Below are 15,274 nucleotides of genomic sequence, written 5' to 3'. Positions count from 1 at the left end.
AGTGAGTGGTTCGTGCTCCATCATTCTGAGTGAGTGGTTCGTGCTCCGTCATTCTGAGTGAGTGGTTCGTGCTCCATGATTCTGAGTGAGTGGTTCGTGCTCCATCATTCTGAGTGAGTGGTTCCTGCTCCGTCATTCTGAGTGAGTGGTTCGTGCTCTGTCATTCTGAGTGAGTGGTTCCTGCTCCGTCATTCTCAGTGAGTGGTTCGTGCTCCGTCATTCTGAGTGAGTGGTTCGTGCTCCATCATTTTCAGTGAGTGGTTCGTGCTCCATCATTAGCCTGGTGTGTTGGCGCAGTAGTTAGGGCAGCGGCTTGGGATCCAAAAGGTCCTGAGTTCAAGCCCCGTTGGGCCACTGAATTAATACACCAGGGGGTTGACTCAGCCTGTCATCCTCCCGAGGTCGGTGAAATGAGTACCAGTATACTGGACCGGTGTATACCCCGGTTAAAATAGGTGTACCATAACCCTGTGTCGTAAGAGGCGACCAGGGTTGCGTCAGGAAGGGCATCCGGCGTAAAACATGTGCCAAATCACGATGCGGATCATACGGATGATCCGCTGTGGCGACCCCGAACAGGAGCAGCCGAAAGAAGAAGAAGAAGAAGAAGAAGAAGGTTCGTGCTCCATCATTCTCAGTGAGTGGTTCGTGCTCCGTCATTCTGAGCGAGTGGTTCGTGCTCCTTGATTCTGAGGGAGTGGTTTGTGCTCCGTCCTTCTGAGCGAGTGGTTCGTGCTCCATCATTCTGAGCGAGTGGTTCGTGCTCCTTCATTCTGAGGGAGTGGTTCCTGCTCCATCATTCTCAGTGAGTGGTTCGTGCTCCGTCATTCTGAGCGAGTGGTTCGTGCTCCGTCATTCTGAGGGAGTGGTTCATGCTCCGTCATTCTTAGGGAGTGGTTCGTGCTCCATCATTCTCAGTGAGTGGTTCGTGCTCCGTCATTCTGAGTGAGTGGTTCGTGCTCTGTCATTCAGAGGGAGTCGTTTGTGCTCCGTCATTCTGAGTGAGAGGTTCGTGCTCTGTCATTCTGAGTGAGTGGTTCGTGCTCCGTCATTCTCAGTGAGTGGTTTGTGCTCCATCATTCTGAGTGAGTGGTTCGTGCTCTGTCATTCTGAGTGAGTGGTTCGTGCTCCGTCGTTCTGAGTAAGTGGTTCGTGCTCCGTCTTCTCATTGAGTGGTTCGTGCTCCATCATTCTCAGTGAGTCGTTCCTGCTCCATCATTCTGAGTGACTGGTTCGTGCTCCGTCATTCTCAGTGAGTGGTTCGTGCTCCGTCATTCTCAGCGAGTGGTTCGTGCTCCGTCATTCTGAGCGAGTGGTTCGTTCTCCTTCATTCTGAGTGAGTGGTTCATGCTCCGTCATTCTTAGTGAGTGGTTCGTGCTCAATCATTCTCAGTGAGTGGTTCGTGCTCCGTCATTCTGAGTGAGTGGTTCGTGCTCTATCATTCTGAGTGAGTGGTTCGTGCTCCGTCATTCTGAGTGAGTGGTTCCTGCTCCGTCATTCTCAGTGAGTGGTTCGTGCTCTGTCATTCTGAGTGAGTGGTTCGTGCTCTGTCATTCTTCGTGAGTGGTTCGTGCTCTGTCATTCTGAGTGAGTGGTTCGTGCTCCGTCATTTTCAGTGAGTTGTTCGTGCTCCATCATTCTCAGTGAGTGGTTCGTGCTCCGTCATTCTGAGCGAGTGGTTCATGCTCCTTCATTCTCAGTGAGTGGTTCGTGCTCCGTCATTTTCAGTGAGTGGTTCGTGCCCTGTCATTCTGAGTGAGTGTATCGTGCTCCGTCATTCTGAGCGAGTGGTTCGTGCTCCGTCATTTTCAGTGAGTGGTTCGTTCCCCGTCATTCTGAGCGAGTGGTTCGTGCTCCGTCATTCTGAGCGAGTGGTTCGTGCTCCATCATTCTGAGCGTGTGGTTCGTGCTCCATCATTCTCGGTGAGTGGTTCGTGCTCCGTCATTCTGAGTGAGTGGTTTGTGCTCCGTCATTCTCAGTGAGTGGTTCGTGCTCCGTCATTCTGAGTGAGTGGTTCGTGCTCCGTCATTCTCAGTGAGTGGTTCGTGCCCCGTCATTCTCAGTGAGTGGTTCGTGCCCGGTCATTCTGAGCGAGTGGTTCGTGCTCCGTCATTCTGAGCGAGTGGTTCATGATGAGCATGATCATGACTGCCTGAGAGGTTCCAAGGTGTGGAGGGAGATGGATAATATCCTGAAATGTTACAAGGAGGTCGAGGAACAGAAAATGAAGGAAGCCACTCAAGTCTCCATTATGAAGTTCTTCAAAAAAATCCCAAGTGAATCAGCTTGCATTTCATCTTTTGGGCCTTCAACCTCAACTGGACAGCCTGTCACACCTGAATAAGCCTGCCACAAGCAATATGTACTGTATCCAACCCCAATTATGACAACACTTCTGAAAAAGTAATTCATTTTAATGTTTGTATTTGTTATATGTTTTATTTACACATTGTTTACTGCTCTTTTGCCCCTCCTCACTCCCCCACCCCTCCTTGCTCCCTCCTACTTCCTCACTCCCCCACCCCTCTCAACAGGTTGTATTTCCTGATCTATACTAATAAGTGTGTGTGTGTGTGTGTGTGTGTGTGTGTGTGCGTGCGTGCGTGCGCGTGTGCACGTGCGCGTGTGTGTGCGCGTGTGTGTGTGCGTGTGTGTGCGCGTGTGTGTGTGCGTGCGTGTGTGTGTGTTCATAAAACATAACATATTCGCTCTGCTAACTTCGCTACCCCCACTCCTTGCTCTCTCTCTTTGAACAATCCTCCCCCCACCACCTCCTAACACAGTGCAGCACCATCTTCCCACACCTCTTCTTTCTCTCATCGTCTTTACATGTCTGGACAGTGCTTATGTCCGGGCAGTGTTTGTCTCCGGACGTGTCTGGGCGGTGTTCTGTGTGGTGTTGGTCTCTGGACTGTGTATCTTCGGACATGTCCGGGCGGTGATTGTCTCTGAACAGTATTTTTTTTTCATTCTTTTGTTTCCATCTTCACTGTTATTCTATGCAGAATAATTTTGATGAGACAGTATGAATCATAATTGACACTCCACCGCACATCTACCTTCCCTTCCTCTCACTGCCTTCTTTTCCCTCACTCCTCCTCACTCTTCCTCCCTCCTCTCCCTCACCACCCTCGCTCTCCTCCCTTCCTCCCTCCTCTCTCTTTGCCCCTCCCTCCTCTCTGTCTCTTCCCCCCTCCCTCCTCTCTCTTTCCCTCTCCCTCCTCTCTCTTTCCCGCTTCCTCCTCTTCCTCCTCCCTCCTCTCTCTTTCCCCCTCCCTCCTCTCTCTTTCCCCTCCCTCATCTCTTTTCCACCCTCCCTCCTCTCTCTTCCACCCTCCCTCCTCTCTCTTTCCCCCTTGCAACCTCTCAGTGACTGCCCTCATATTCTGCAGGACCTCAGTCAGGAACTTGACGGTCAGGTTGGGTCTCGCCACATCTTCCTCCTCTTCACTGCCCTCCTCCTCCTCCTCCTCCTCCTCCTCCTCCTCCTCGGAAACCTTGATAACCTCCTAAAACTTCTCAGTTAGTTCCTCCCCATGCGAGGCGATGATCTCCTCCAATTCCTCAGGCTCCATATCATTGAAGCCTTCCCATCCCATGTCCCGTGCCAACCTGGGAATTTTCCGCCTCTCTTCCATGGTGTCGGGAAAACCTCTGACATTGTTGACTGCCTGTGGTCATAGATTTTTCCAGCAAGCGTTAATAGTGGAGGCTTTCACTTTGTCCAGAGAGTCTTTGATGGTGCTGATATGCAGTGCCCTATGTTGAAATCCTTCCAACATTTCCCGACGGTAAGTTCCGGGTGAGACTCCATAGCATCCAAGACGCGACGGAAGGTTGTCTTGGTGCAATACATTCTGAACGTTGATATTACCCCTTGGTCGAGTGGTTGGATCAGGGGGATTGTGTTGGGTGGCACAAATATGACCTTGACATTGTGATGGGCCACCTTCAGCAGATCCAGGAGGCCAGAAGCGTTATCGACCAGCAGGAGGATGTTGAAGGAGAGTTTCTTTATTGTCAGGTACCTTTCCACTTGAGGGACAAAACAGTCATAGAACCAATTCATGTAGAGACAGCTTTTATCCACACCATTCCCTTGCCCCCCCCCCCAAATATGGGCAGAGTGTGCTTATGTTTTCCATTGAGAGCACGTGGGTTTACGAAATGATACAGCCTTATCAGTTTGACCATGCAGTTCCCTTTGGTGTTGGCACAGAGGAGAAGAGATACCTGGTCCTTTGCAGCCTTGAACCCTGATGCTGTCCTCCCTCGCTTTGAGATTTAAGTTCTTGTGGGCATTTTTTTTCAGAACATACCGGTCTCGTCTGAATTAAAGATCTGCTCGGGTACATACCCATTTTCCTCGATGAGCTGCGAGAGTTGAGCAGGGAAAGTTTCCGCTGCTTTTTGATGGTTTTCATTCTAGTAATAGCCTATTGGAATGTAAGATCCATCCCTTTGCTGATGGGAATACCAATCTTTGCATAATTGATTTAAAAAAATCAAGGGAAAAAGACATAAAATGTTATAGTCCCCATTGTTTTAGTAATTTTGCTGGAGGGAGTTAAAGGGCCAGCCCATATTTCTTTACAATTAAAATGGCCACCGGTATACAAGTCGGCCATCCTTCATCAGATCGCAAAATAAAGTTAGGTGCAAGTGTATGCCATCGTGTGCTGTGCTTGTGCCACGTTTAAACAAAATTGGACCATGCATGTCTGAGAAATGGTTGGGGACACGTTTAAGGAACAAAATGGCTGCAAGTCAGCCATCTTGGATCTGATCTCAAAAGAAAATGACGTCATCATTCATTATTATCTGTGTGCCAAGTTTGAACATCATCGGTAAATGCATGTCCGAGGATTGGTTGAGGACGCGTTCGATACCGTTTTTTTTTTTGTTTTTTTTTACAACAAAAATGGCTGCCAGTTGGCCATCTTTGATCGTGTCGCGAAACAAAATGATGTGCTGATGTATACCATAATGTGTTGTCTTTGCACCAAGTACGAATAAAAATGGTCCATGCATGGTCCAACTAAGTCGGACTAAATCCAACGCGGGCTAAAAATGGTTGTTGCTCATGGTAAAAATAAAATGAGGTGGTGTATAGATTCTGGCCTAGCTATATACACTCAGTGAGCGAGGAGGGGTAGTGTTAATAGGATATTCCTCACAGGCTTTTTAGATGCTGACCTTTGTGGTCCACTGATGCGCACTCTCCTGTGAGCTTCACATTTTGGGGACCGTACTACTTCTTGAAGTTGAGCCTGGTGTTGGCGCAGTGGTTCGGGCAGTGGCTTGGGACCCAAAAGGTCCTGAGTTCAAGCCCCGTTGGGACACTGAATTAATATATATATACATATACATATACATATACATATACATATACATATACATATACATATACATATACACCAAGTCGAAAACACCAGGGGGTTGACTCAGCCTGCCATCCTTTCGAGGTCGGCGAAATGAGCACCAGTTGTACTGGGCCCGGTGTATGCCCCAGTTAGAATAGGTGTACCATATCCCTGTGTGTCATAAGAGGCGACCAGGGTTGCATCAGGAAGGGCATCCGGCGTAAAAACCTATGCCAAATCATTATGCGGACAACAAAACGAATTTCCGGATCGGTCGAGGCCCGGGTTACCAATGACCGCCACTGGTACCGGTGGTCAGCAGGGTACCAGTGGAAATTTTGCTACTGCTGTGCGAAGGAGGAGAAGGAGACGGGGAAGGCGAGTCCGGAGGCAGTGGGAGAGGGGGAAGGGTAGAAGTGTGGAGGTGAGAGTTGGAACTCTGAATGTTGGGACGATGACTGGCAAAGGGCGAGAGTTGGCTGATATGATGGAGAGAAGAAAGGTGGACATACTGTGTGTACAAGAGACCAAGTGGATGGGGAGTAAGGCGAGGAGCATTGGAGGTGATTTCAAACTGTTCTACCATGGTGTGGATGGGAGGAGAAATGGTGTCGGGGTAATCCTGAAGGAAGATCATGTCAAGAGGGTATTGGAGGTGAGGAGAGTGTCTGACCGAGTGATGAGTGTGACGTTGGAAATTGAAGGGGTGATGATGAATGTCATCAGTGCATATGCCCCACATATGGGGTGTGAGATGGAATATAAAGAAGATTTCTGGAGTGAGTTAGATGAAGTGGTGGAGAGTGTATCCAAGGATGAAAGAGTGGTGATTGGAGCAGATTTCAATGGACATGTTGGGGAAGGGAATAAAGAGGATGAGGAGGTGATGGGTAGGTACGGTCTCAACAAGAGAAATGTGGAAGGGCAAATGATGGTAGAGTTTGCAAAAAGAATGGAAATGGCAGTGGTAAATACGTATTTCAAGAAGGAGGAACACAGGGTCACATACAAGAGTGGAGGAAAGTGCACACAGGTGGATTACATCTTAAGTAGGAGATGCAACCTGAAAGAGATGAGTGACTGTAAGGTTGTGGCAGGGGAGAGTGTAGCTCGACAGCATCGATTGGTGGTCTGTAGGATGACTTTAAAGGTGAGGTTGAGGAAGAGAGTGAGGGCTGAACCAAGGACCAGATGGTGGAAGCTGAAGGAGGAAGACTGTTGCGTGAAATTTAGGGAGGAGGTGAGACAGGCGTTGGATGGTGGTAAAGATGGGTGGGATGATTGGGCAACGACAGCAGAAGTTGTGAGGGAGACAGCTAGGAAGGTACTTGGTGTGACATCTGGACAGAGGAAGGAAGATAAGGAGACTTGGTGGTGGAATGAGGAAGTTCAGGAAAGTATAAGGAAGAAGAGATTGGTGAAAAAGAAGTGGGATAGTCAGAGAGATGAAGAAAGTAGGCAGGAGTACAAGGAGTGGCGGCGAAAGGCAAAAAGAGAGGTGGCAAAGACCAAGGAAAAGGCACATGACGAGCTGTATGAGAAGTTGGATACAAAAGAAGTGGAAAAGGATTTATACCGATTGGCAAGACAGAGGGACCGAGCTGGGAAGGATGTGCTGCAGGTTCGGGTGATAAAGGACGCAAATGGGAATGTGCTGACGAGCGAGGAGAGTGTGTTGAGAAGGTGGATGGAGTACTTTGAGGAGCTGATGAATGAAGAAAATGAGAGAGAGAGAAGGTTGGAAGAGGTGGAGATGGTGAATCTGGAAGTGGGGTGGATCAGTAAGGATGAAGTGAGGACTGCTATGAAGAAGATGAAAAGTGGAAAGGCGGTTGGCCCAGATGGTATACCAGTGGAGGCATGGAAGTGCTTAGGAGAGATGGCAGTGGGGTTGTTAACCAGATTGTTTAATAAAATCTTGGAAAGTGAGAGGATGCCGGAGGAGTGGAGATTAAGTGTACTGGTTCCGATTTTCAAGAATAAGGGTGATGTGCAGAGCTGTGGAAATTATAGAGGGATAAAGTTGTTAAGCCACACCATGAAGTTGTGGGAAAGAGTAGTGGAAGCTCGGTTGAGAGGAGAGGTGACGATCTGTGAGCAGCAATATGGGTTTATGCCAGGAAAGAGCACCACTGATGCGATGTTTGCTTTGAGAATGTTGATGGAGAAGTATAGAGAAGGCCAGAAAGAGTTACATTGTGTGTTTGTGGATTTAGAGAAAGCTTATGATAGGGTGCCAAGAGAGGAGTTGTGGTATTGTATGAGGAAGTCGGGAGTGGTGGAGAAGTATGTGAGGATCGTGCAGGATATGTATGAGGACAGTGTGACAGCGGTGAGGTGTGCGGTAGGAATGACGGACCGGTTTAAGGTTAAAGTGGGATTCCACAAGGATCGACTCTGAGCCCTTTCCTGTTTGCAATGGTGATGGACAGGTTGACGGACGAGATCAGACTGGAGTCCCCATGGACTATGATGTTCGCGGATGACATCATGATCTGTAGTGAGAGTAGGGAGCAGGCTGAGGCGAGCCTTGAGAGGCGGAGGTACGCACTGGAGAGAAGGGGAATGATAGTCAGTAGGAGTAAGACGGAGTACATGTGCGTAAATGAGAGGGAGGGTGGTGGTATGGTGCGGTTGCAAGGAGTTGAGGTGGGGAAGGTGGATTGGTTTAAATACTTGGGATCAACTGTCCAAAGTAACGGAGAGTGTGGGAGAGAAGTGAAAAAGAGAGTGCAGGCAGGATGGAGTGGGTGGAGAAGAGTTGCAGGAGTGATTTGTGACAGAAGGGTAGCTGCAAGAGTGAAGGGGAAAGTATATAAGACGGTAGTGAGACCAGCTATGTTGTATGGTTTGGAGGCGGTGGCAATAACAAAAAGACAGGAAGCGGAGCTGGAGGTGGCAGAGTTAAAGATGCTGCGATTCTCGTTGGGAGTGACGAGGATGGACAGGATAAGGAATGAGTATATTGGAAGGAGAGTGCAGGTAGGACGGTTTGGAGACAAAGTGAGAGAGGCGAGATTGAGATGGTTTGGACATGTGCACAGGAGGGAAACGGAGTATATCGGGAGAAGGATGTTGAAGATGGAGCCGCCAGGCAGGAGGAGAAGAGGAAGGCCAAAGAAGAGGTTCATGGATACGGTGAGGGCGGACATGCGGGCGGTTGAAGTGTCAATGGAAGATGTGGAGGATAGAGCGAAATGGAGACGGTTGATCCGCTGTGGCGACCCCTAACGGGAGCAAGCCGAAAGAGGAAGAAGAAGACCACTTCTTGAAGGGGTCAAACCATCCCCTGCGAGCTCGGAAGGGACTGGGGCCACTCGTACCTGCATCACTCGGGTTTGCAGCACCTAATTTAAAGGCACATTTTTCTCGGCATTGTCATCTAATCACACATTCAATGCCTCCTCCATTGTTTCTATGTGAACATCCCTGACCTGAGTAACCACTTTGGTGCTTGGTATTGTGCTAGCTGCAACACTTTCACAAATCACCTTCTCCTTTTTTTCTTTTTTTTTTAAATGTAATGGACAGTTGACTCATTCATGCCATCATGCCTGCCCACAGAGGCTACACTTTCACCTCTTGAAAGCCAGTCTAGTAGCTCCACTTTCTAACTCAGGCTCATGACTTTTTTTCTGCCTCTTCAGAGCAGATGCATCTCGTGTTCTTCTTCTTCTTCTTCTTCTTCTTCTTCTTCTTCTTCTTCTTCTTCTTCTTCTTCTTCTTCTTCTTCTTCTTGCATATGGCAGCTTGGCTGCCAGGTAGCTATCATTTTATTGGGGCGCGACTATGCTGCTGATGCTATGCCTCCATACCAGTACATTAGTACTCATTTCGCCGACGTCGAAAGGATGACAGACTGAGTCAACCCCACCTAGTGTTAATTCAGCAGTCACGAAGTTCAAACTCAGGATCCTAAGATCCCAAGCCAGCCGCCCTATAACCACGAGGTCAACACCAGGCTTATCGCGTGCAGGACTCTTGTGCTTAGGACCCATGATCGAACAATGAGTGCAAAAAGTCCATGAGTGAGAGGAATCGCAGCAGGTCAAGGCAGCAGGATGAGAAGAAAGAATGAGACCCAGGACACACTGCACATAAGTAGCTGTGCAGAGGTAGTGGGTATATGGAGTAAGGGTGGAGGGTGTGACCATTGTTTGTGTGGGATGATTTATGTGTGGTTGGAGGTGGTTTATGTACGTGTAGAGCTGCTTTATACACAGCTGTTGGGAGATGGTTTTAGAGCTGCTTTACGCGTGTGGCTGGTGGGATATGGTTTATGTGTGCGTAGAGCTGATTTATGCATCGCTGGTAGGAGATGGTTTTTCAGCTGCCTTATGCACACAGCTAGTGGGAGTTGGTTTACTCATTGCCAGTGCCGGATTAAGGCATGGGCTTTATGGGCTGCATCCCAGGGGCCTCCGCCAGCTGAGGGCCTCCAGAGATTAAGTGAAATTAATTTACTGTGAAAAGTTACTTCATTTGTAAATGCAGAATGAAAGTATAAGTATGCTGAATTATCTCTTTAAAAAGGGCTCAATTAATATACTGTATAATATAGTGGAATTTTTTTCTTGCCCATTATTCCAACTCATTGGCACCGGAAATCCTGCTTACAATGAGACCATCTCATACTCGCTTAGGGCCCTAAAGCTGAAAGTGGAAGTGAATCTACATTGGTACTTAAAAGAGCATCAGATACTAGATGGTCTGCAAGGGCCGATGCCACAAAAGTCTTGTCCAAACTCTAAAGGGTACATCTATTTTCAAAAAGCTTTGAAGTTAATCTCAGAAAATGTAAATCAGAAGGTTGACACTAGTTATGAGGCAAAAGGTATACTCAAGCAGCTATCAAAACTGGAAACAGTTCTCTTGGCAGACTTCTGGGCTGTCATACTAGAGAGGTTCGATCAAGTCAGCAAATCAGTTCAGCATGAAACACTGGAGCTTCAATCAGCAATTAAACTTCTTACATCACTACTGGAGTTTTTGATGTCACTGCGGAATCAGTTTGAAGTGTTTGAAAAGACAGAATACCACGACGAACAAAAACAAGAGCATAGGAGAAGAAAACAAATCAATGATGGTAAAGCTGAAGATGGTGCTTTGCGAGGAAGCCAGAAGTTTAAGGTGAAAACATATCTACCCATCATAGATAAGTTATGCTCAGCTCTTTCTCATCGCATTGAAGCATATAAAAATGTTCATTCATTGTTTGGTTTCCTGGCCGAATCTCCAACAATGAACGATGAAGACAATTCAACAACAGCAGCCAAGTTTCAGAAGATTTACTCAGATGACATCGAGCCTGAATTTGTACCAGAAATTGTTCACTTTAAAAACTTTGTTGGGAAATTTGATGAATTCAGGGACAAGCATGAAACACTGCAAGCTTCTGATATCTACACCCTTGTGCTAAAAAAAATGGATTAACTTCTTCATTCCCGAATGTTGAAACAGCACTACGGATTTACTTGTGTTTAATGGTAACTAATACGACTGGAGAGAGAAGTTTCTCCAGGCTGAAACATATAAAGAATGTCCTCAGGTCAACAATGAAACAAGAACGATTTACAGACGAGCTGTCATGGCAATTAAAAATGATGTTCTCAAAAATTTACAATTTACTGATGTTTGAGAAATTTGTTACCAAGAAATTACGCAAAGCAAATGTTTGAATTTTAATTTTGTTTTGCCTTGTCAAATTAATTTAATGTTTCAAAAACTTATTTTAGTTTTGAAAATATCACAATATCTCTTCGCTTTTTGTTGTGTTACACTTGCACCCATATATGCGGGCCTAATGTTGACATTATGTTGTAGAAGTTGAATAAACTGATTTCAAGAATCCGAAATTCCATTTGCGTGCTTTTGTTAATTATCACTGGGGGCCTCACAGTATCTGTAGCCCAGGGGCCGACAAAATCGTAATCCGGCCCTGCGCGTTGCTGGAGGTGGTTTATGTGTGTTTAGAGCTCCTTTATGCATGGCTGGTGGGAGATGGTTTACGTGTGGCTGGAGGTGGTTTATGCGTGTTTAGAGCTCCTTTATGCACGGCTGGTGGGAGATGGTTTACGCATGGCTGGAGGTGGTTTATGCGTGTTTAGAGCTCCTTTATGCACGGCTGGTGGGAGATGGTTTACGCATGGCTGGAGGTGGTTTATGTGTGTTTAGAGCTCCTTTATGCACGGCTGGTGGGAGATGGTTTACGCATGGCTGGAGGTGGTTTATGCGTGTTTAGAGCTCCTTTATGTGCACGGCTGATGGGAGATGGTTTACGCATGGCTGGAGGTGGTTTATGCGTGTTTAGATCTCCTTTATGTGCACGGCTGATGGGAGATGGTTTACGCATGGCTGGAGGTGGTTTATGCGTGTTTAGATCTCCTTTATGTGCACGGCTGATGGGAGATGGTTTACGCATGGCTGGAGGTGGTTTATGCGTGTTTAGATCTCTTTTATGTGCACGGCTGATGGGAGATGGTTTACGCATGGCTGGAGGTGGTTTATGCGTGTTTAGATCTCCTTTATGTGCACGGCTGGTGGGAGATGGTTTACGCATGGCTGGAGGTGGTTTATGCGTGTTTAGAGCTCCTTTATGCATGGCTGATGGGAGATGGTTTACTCATGGCTGGAGGTGGTTTATGCGTGTTTAGATCTCCTTTATGCATGGCTGATGGGAGATGGTTTACTCATGGCTGGAGGTGGTTTATGTGTGTTTAGAGCTCCTTTATGCATGGCTAGTGGGAGATGGTTTACATGTGGCTGGAGGTGGTTTATGCGTGTTTAGAGCTCGTTTATGTGCACAGCTGGTGGGAGATGGTTTACGTGTGGCTGGCGGTGGTTTATGCGTGTTTGGAGCTCCTTTATGCATGGCTGGTGGGAGATGGTTTACATGTGGCTGGAGGTGGTTTATGCGTGTTTAGAGCTCGTTTATGTGCACGGCTGGTGGGAGATGGTTTACGTGTGGCTGGAGGTGGTTTATGTGTGTTTGGAGCTCCTTTATGCATGGCTGGTGGGAGATGGTTTACGTGTGGCTGGTGGTGGTTTATGCGTGTTTAGAGGTCGTTTATGTGCACAGCTGGTGGGAGATGGTTTTTGCGTGGTTGGAAGTGGTGTATGCGTGTTTAGAGCTCCTTTATGTGCACATCTGGTGGGAAATGGTTTATGTGCCGGCAAAAACCATGAAGAGCTGAAGCACAGGGACTGAAAAAGTAGAAGCAGGTCACATTTTATAAACCGTGGATGTCGGGGTTTCATGGAATGAGATAACTAATTTGGTGAGTGCTCTGAAAGCATTAAATAACAACGTTTTTGTTATGAAAAGTAAATGTAAATAAAGTCTTTATGAAAGCAAAGTGTAAACCACATGTAAATATACATTTACAGGGAGTTAAGCACATAAGGCAGTGATCTTCACTATTTTTTTTTTTTTAGAGCAGGGCCACTTTTGCCAATAAGTCATCAGTGTGAGAGCCACCACACCACCTGCAGGACTCCCTTGTGGCTGCAATTATGTCCCACTCCACGTTCTCTTCTTTGTTGTGGATAACTGGGCTGCAAGCATAAATGCTTGTATGCTGCCATCTACTGATGTAGTGATGTTACTTTTATGCTTAACGTTGGAACACTCATTTGAAACCATTGGGTCAGTTTGATAGCACATGATGGATTACGATGGAGTGTTTTCACATTTGTGTATTATCGGCCGCATGTCAGGGGCCGCACTTTAGGCCACCAGGGTCCGCTAGTGCCTCGCAGGCCATGCAATGAAGACCAGAGACATAAGGCATTACAAGATGTGTTAATTGGCATACTGACCTCGATGCTGTGTTCTAATGGTTGCCGTGGAAACAATCAATACTAGTTTTCTGATCACCTTTCGATCAATATACGATAAGCCTTATTATGAAAGTAAAAGTGAATCCAAAGCACAAAATTTGGCAAAGATATTTAAACTTTTTTTTTCTGGTTTTAACATATTTTGACACAATTGTTTTCATATTTTAACTTTGAATGTCATGACCTTTGACTTTAACCACTGACCTTGACCATTTTTTTTGCTTGAAGCCAGCTGATAAATGCTATTAAGAAACATATGATTGAACATTTGACTCAGTCATTTAGTCCTCCAAATAACTTTTATGAATTATTAATCAATTTGAGGAAGATTTTTGTAAGTGGTTACCATGGTAGCCAGATACCTCCCCAATTGGACATTTTCAAAACTGCCAACAAGTATTTTCATAAACCTCAGGATGTGTGGTTTACAAAAATACTTGTTGGCAGTCTCCAACATGCTGTAATCCCTGGATGATTTTTTTCAGATATTGCCAATAGACGATTGCACATCAGATGAACTTTAGGCAGTCTATTCTATGACAACCAATCCACTCTATCGGCATGATTGTCATTACAAAGTGCAGTGTGAAAAATTCTCCATTTTAACTCCTATTTTAATAAATGTAAACACAATGATGCAGTTCACTCGTAGTTTCGCTTTGTTTGTTTGTTTGTACTCCAAGATGGCGGATCACAGAAGTGGTGACGTCACACACACTGTCTTATTCTAAAGATAAACATGTTGATTCTAAAGAACATGTTCTATACCTATTACACACCAAATATTTAGAAAATCCATAGAATGTGTTCTGCAGAAAATCTTTAGACTTTTTAGAGAATATGTTTTATGGGACAAATTGTTTAGAATTTATATACAACTTCCCATGCCTACCCACCGTTGACAGGTTTAATCAAAAGACATACTGCATGTCTATTTGTGAGTGTCAATGAGGATGTAAATTAAAGTGAAACACATCAAAAGGATCCTTTATAACACATTGTTGCAGCTGATGCTGCTGCTGTTGGCATGACTGTGGTTTTAGGTGTTCCTTCCATGTACTATTGTAAATTTTAGAAAGCTTAAAAAGTATAATATCGTTTTGTGTTCTCCCTCCGTATCCGTAATCCTTTATTTTAAAGGGTTCCGACTGTGATACCTTTGGAATTGTGACATGAAAGGTCCATTTGCTGCTGCTTCTGTTGAATATTATTATTTCACCCCAAAAGATGGCTTTTATAATGGGCATTTTAATGATTAAACGGACACACATTTTTGTTTTGAGTAAATTGATTATTAGCTTTCCAACAAGTCATTTTTAATATTCTACTCCAGCAGGAATCCACTGTGTAGGGGGTACCGTTATTGCTTGATTAGTGGTATCCCATATAGGATAGTTGTTGATGGACGGATGTATGCAGGCATGCTGAGACCGAGCTCCTTTTATATATTATTATTATATGCATTCTGTAGAATTAATACACAATTATAATTTGTTCTTAGATATACACAATTGTCCTTAGATATGCATTCTATAGAATTAATTAGGCCTTCAAGTTGTATAGAACCTCTCCAGACTTGTTTTTAAGTTTCTATAGAACGCATTCCATAGAATATTTTTGGGATTGCTAGTGTAATGGCCCATCATGCCTTTCAAAAAGTATTCCCTACAAAAAAGTAGGCCAGGGAGGATATGAAATACGAGTCTCTGTGTGCATGTTAAGATGAGTAATGGCCTTCTCAATAAAAAGTATGCTTACGACCATAAGAAATGAGGTGCAGCAGACGTTTTTAGTGTTAGCCCTTTCTTGAGTTGAAACAAAACCATTTCGTTCTTTCAATTCAACCCCACTGCTGAATTTAAGAAGACAGCTCAAAAGTGAGCACATTACCAATAAAGTATACTGTTTGCTATCGTTGTTCAATCTCAAATTCATTATAAATTTATAGCTTTTCTATATTCTTTGTTTTTGTGAACCTGACATACATTTGATGGAAATGTTGAGATGGGGATGCAACATGTGCACAATGGTTCTTATCCATTGAATTGTTTTTCACTCTTGAATACGTAC

The 15,274-nt window shown here is 45.4% G+C and overlaps 1 protein-coding gene across 1 annotated transcript in view; it reads left to right on the top strand.

Annotated features, from left to right (window-relative positions):
* Positions 1-15,274, top strand: part of TYMP (thymidine phosphorylase) — a 69,410-nt gene that overhangs the window by 29,670 nt on the left and 24,466 nt on the right. The gene's annotated exons all lie outside the window — the stretch shown is intronic.

This window comes from Eptatretus burgeri, chromosome 2 (assembly GCF_056783735.1).
Source record: "Eptatretus burgeri isolate ZD-2024b chromosome 2, Ebu_testis_v1, whole genome shotgun sequence".
Lineage (NCBI taxonomy): Eukaryota > Metazoa > Chordata > Myxini > Myxiniformes > Myxinidae > Eptatretus > Eptatretus burgeri.
Note: the sequence above shows the minus strand (reverse complement) of the source record. Positions and strands in the feature narration are given on the sequence as shown.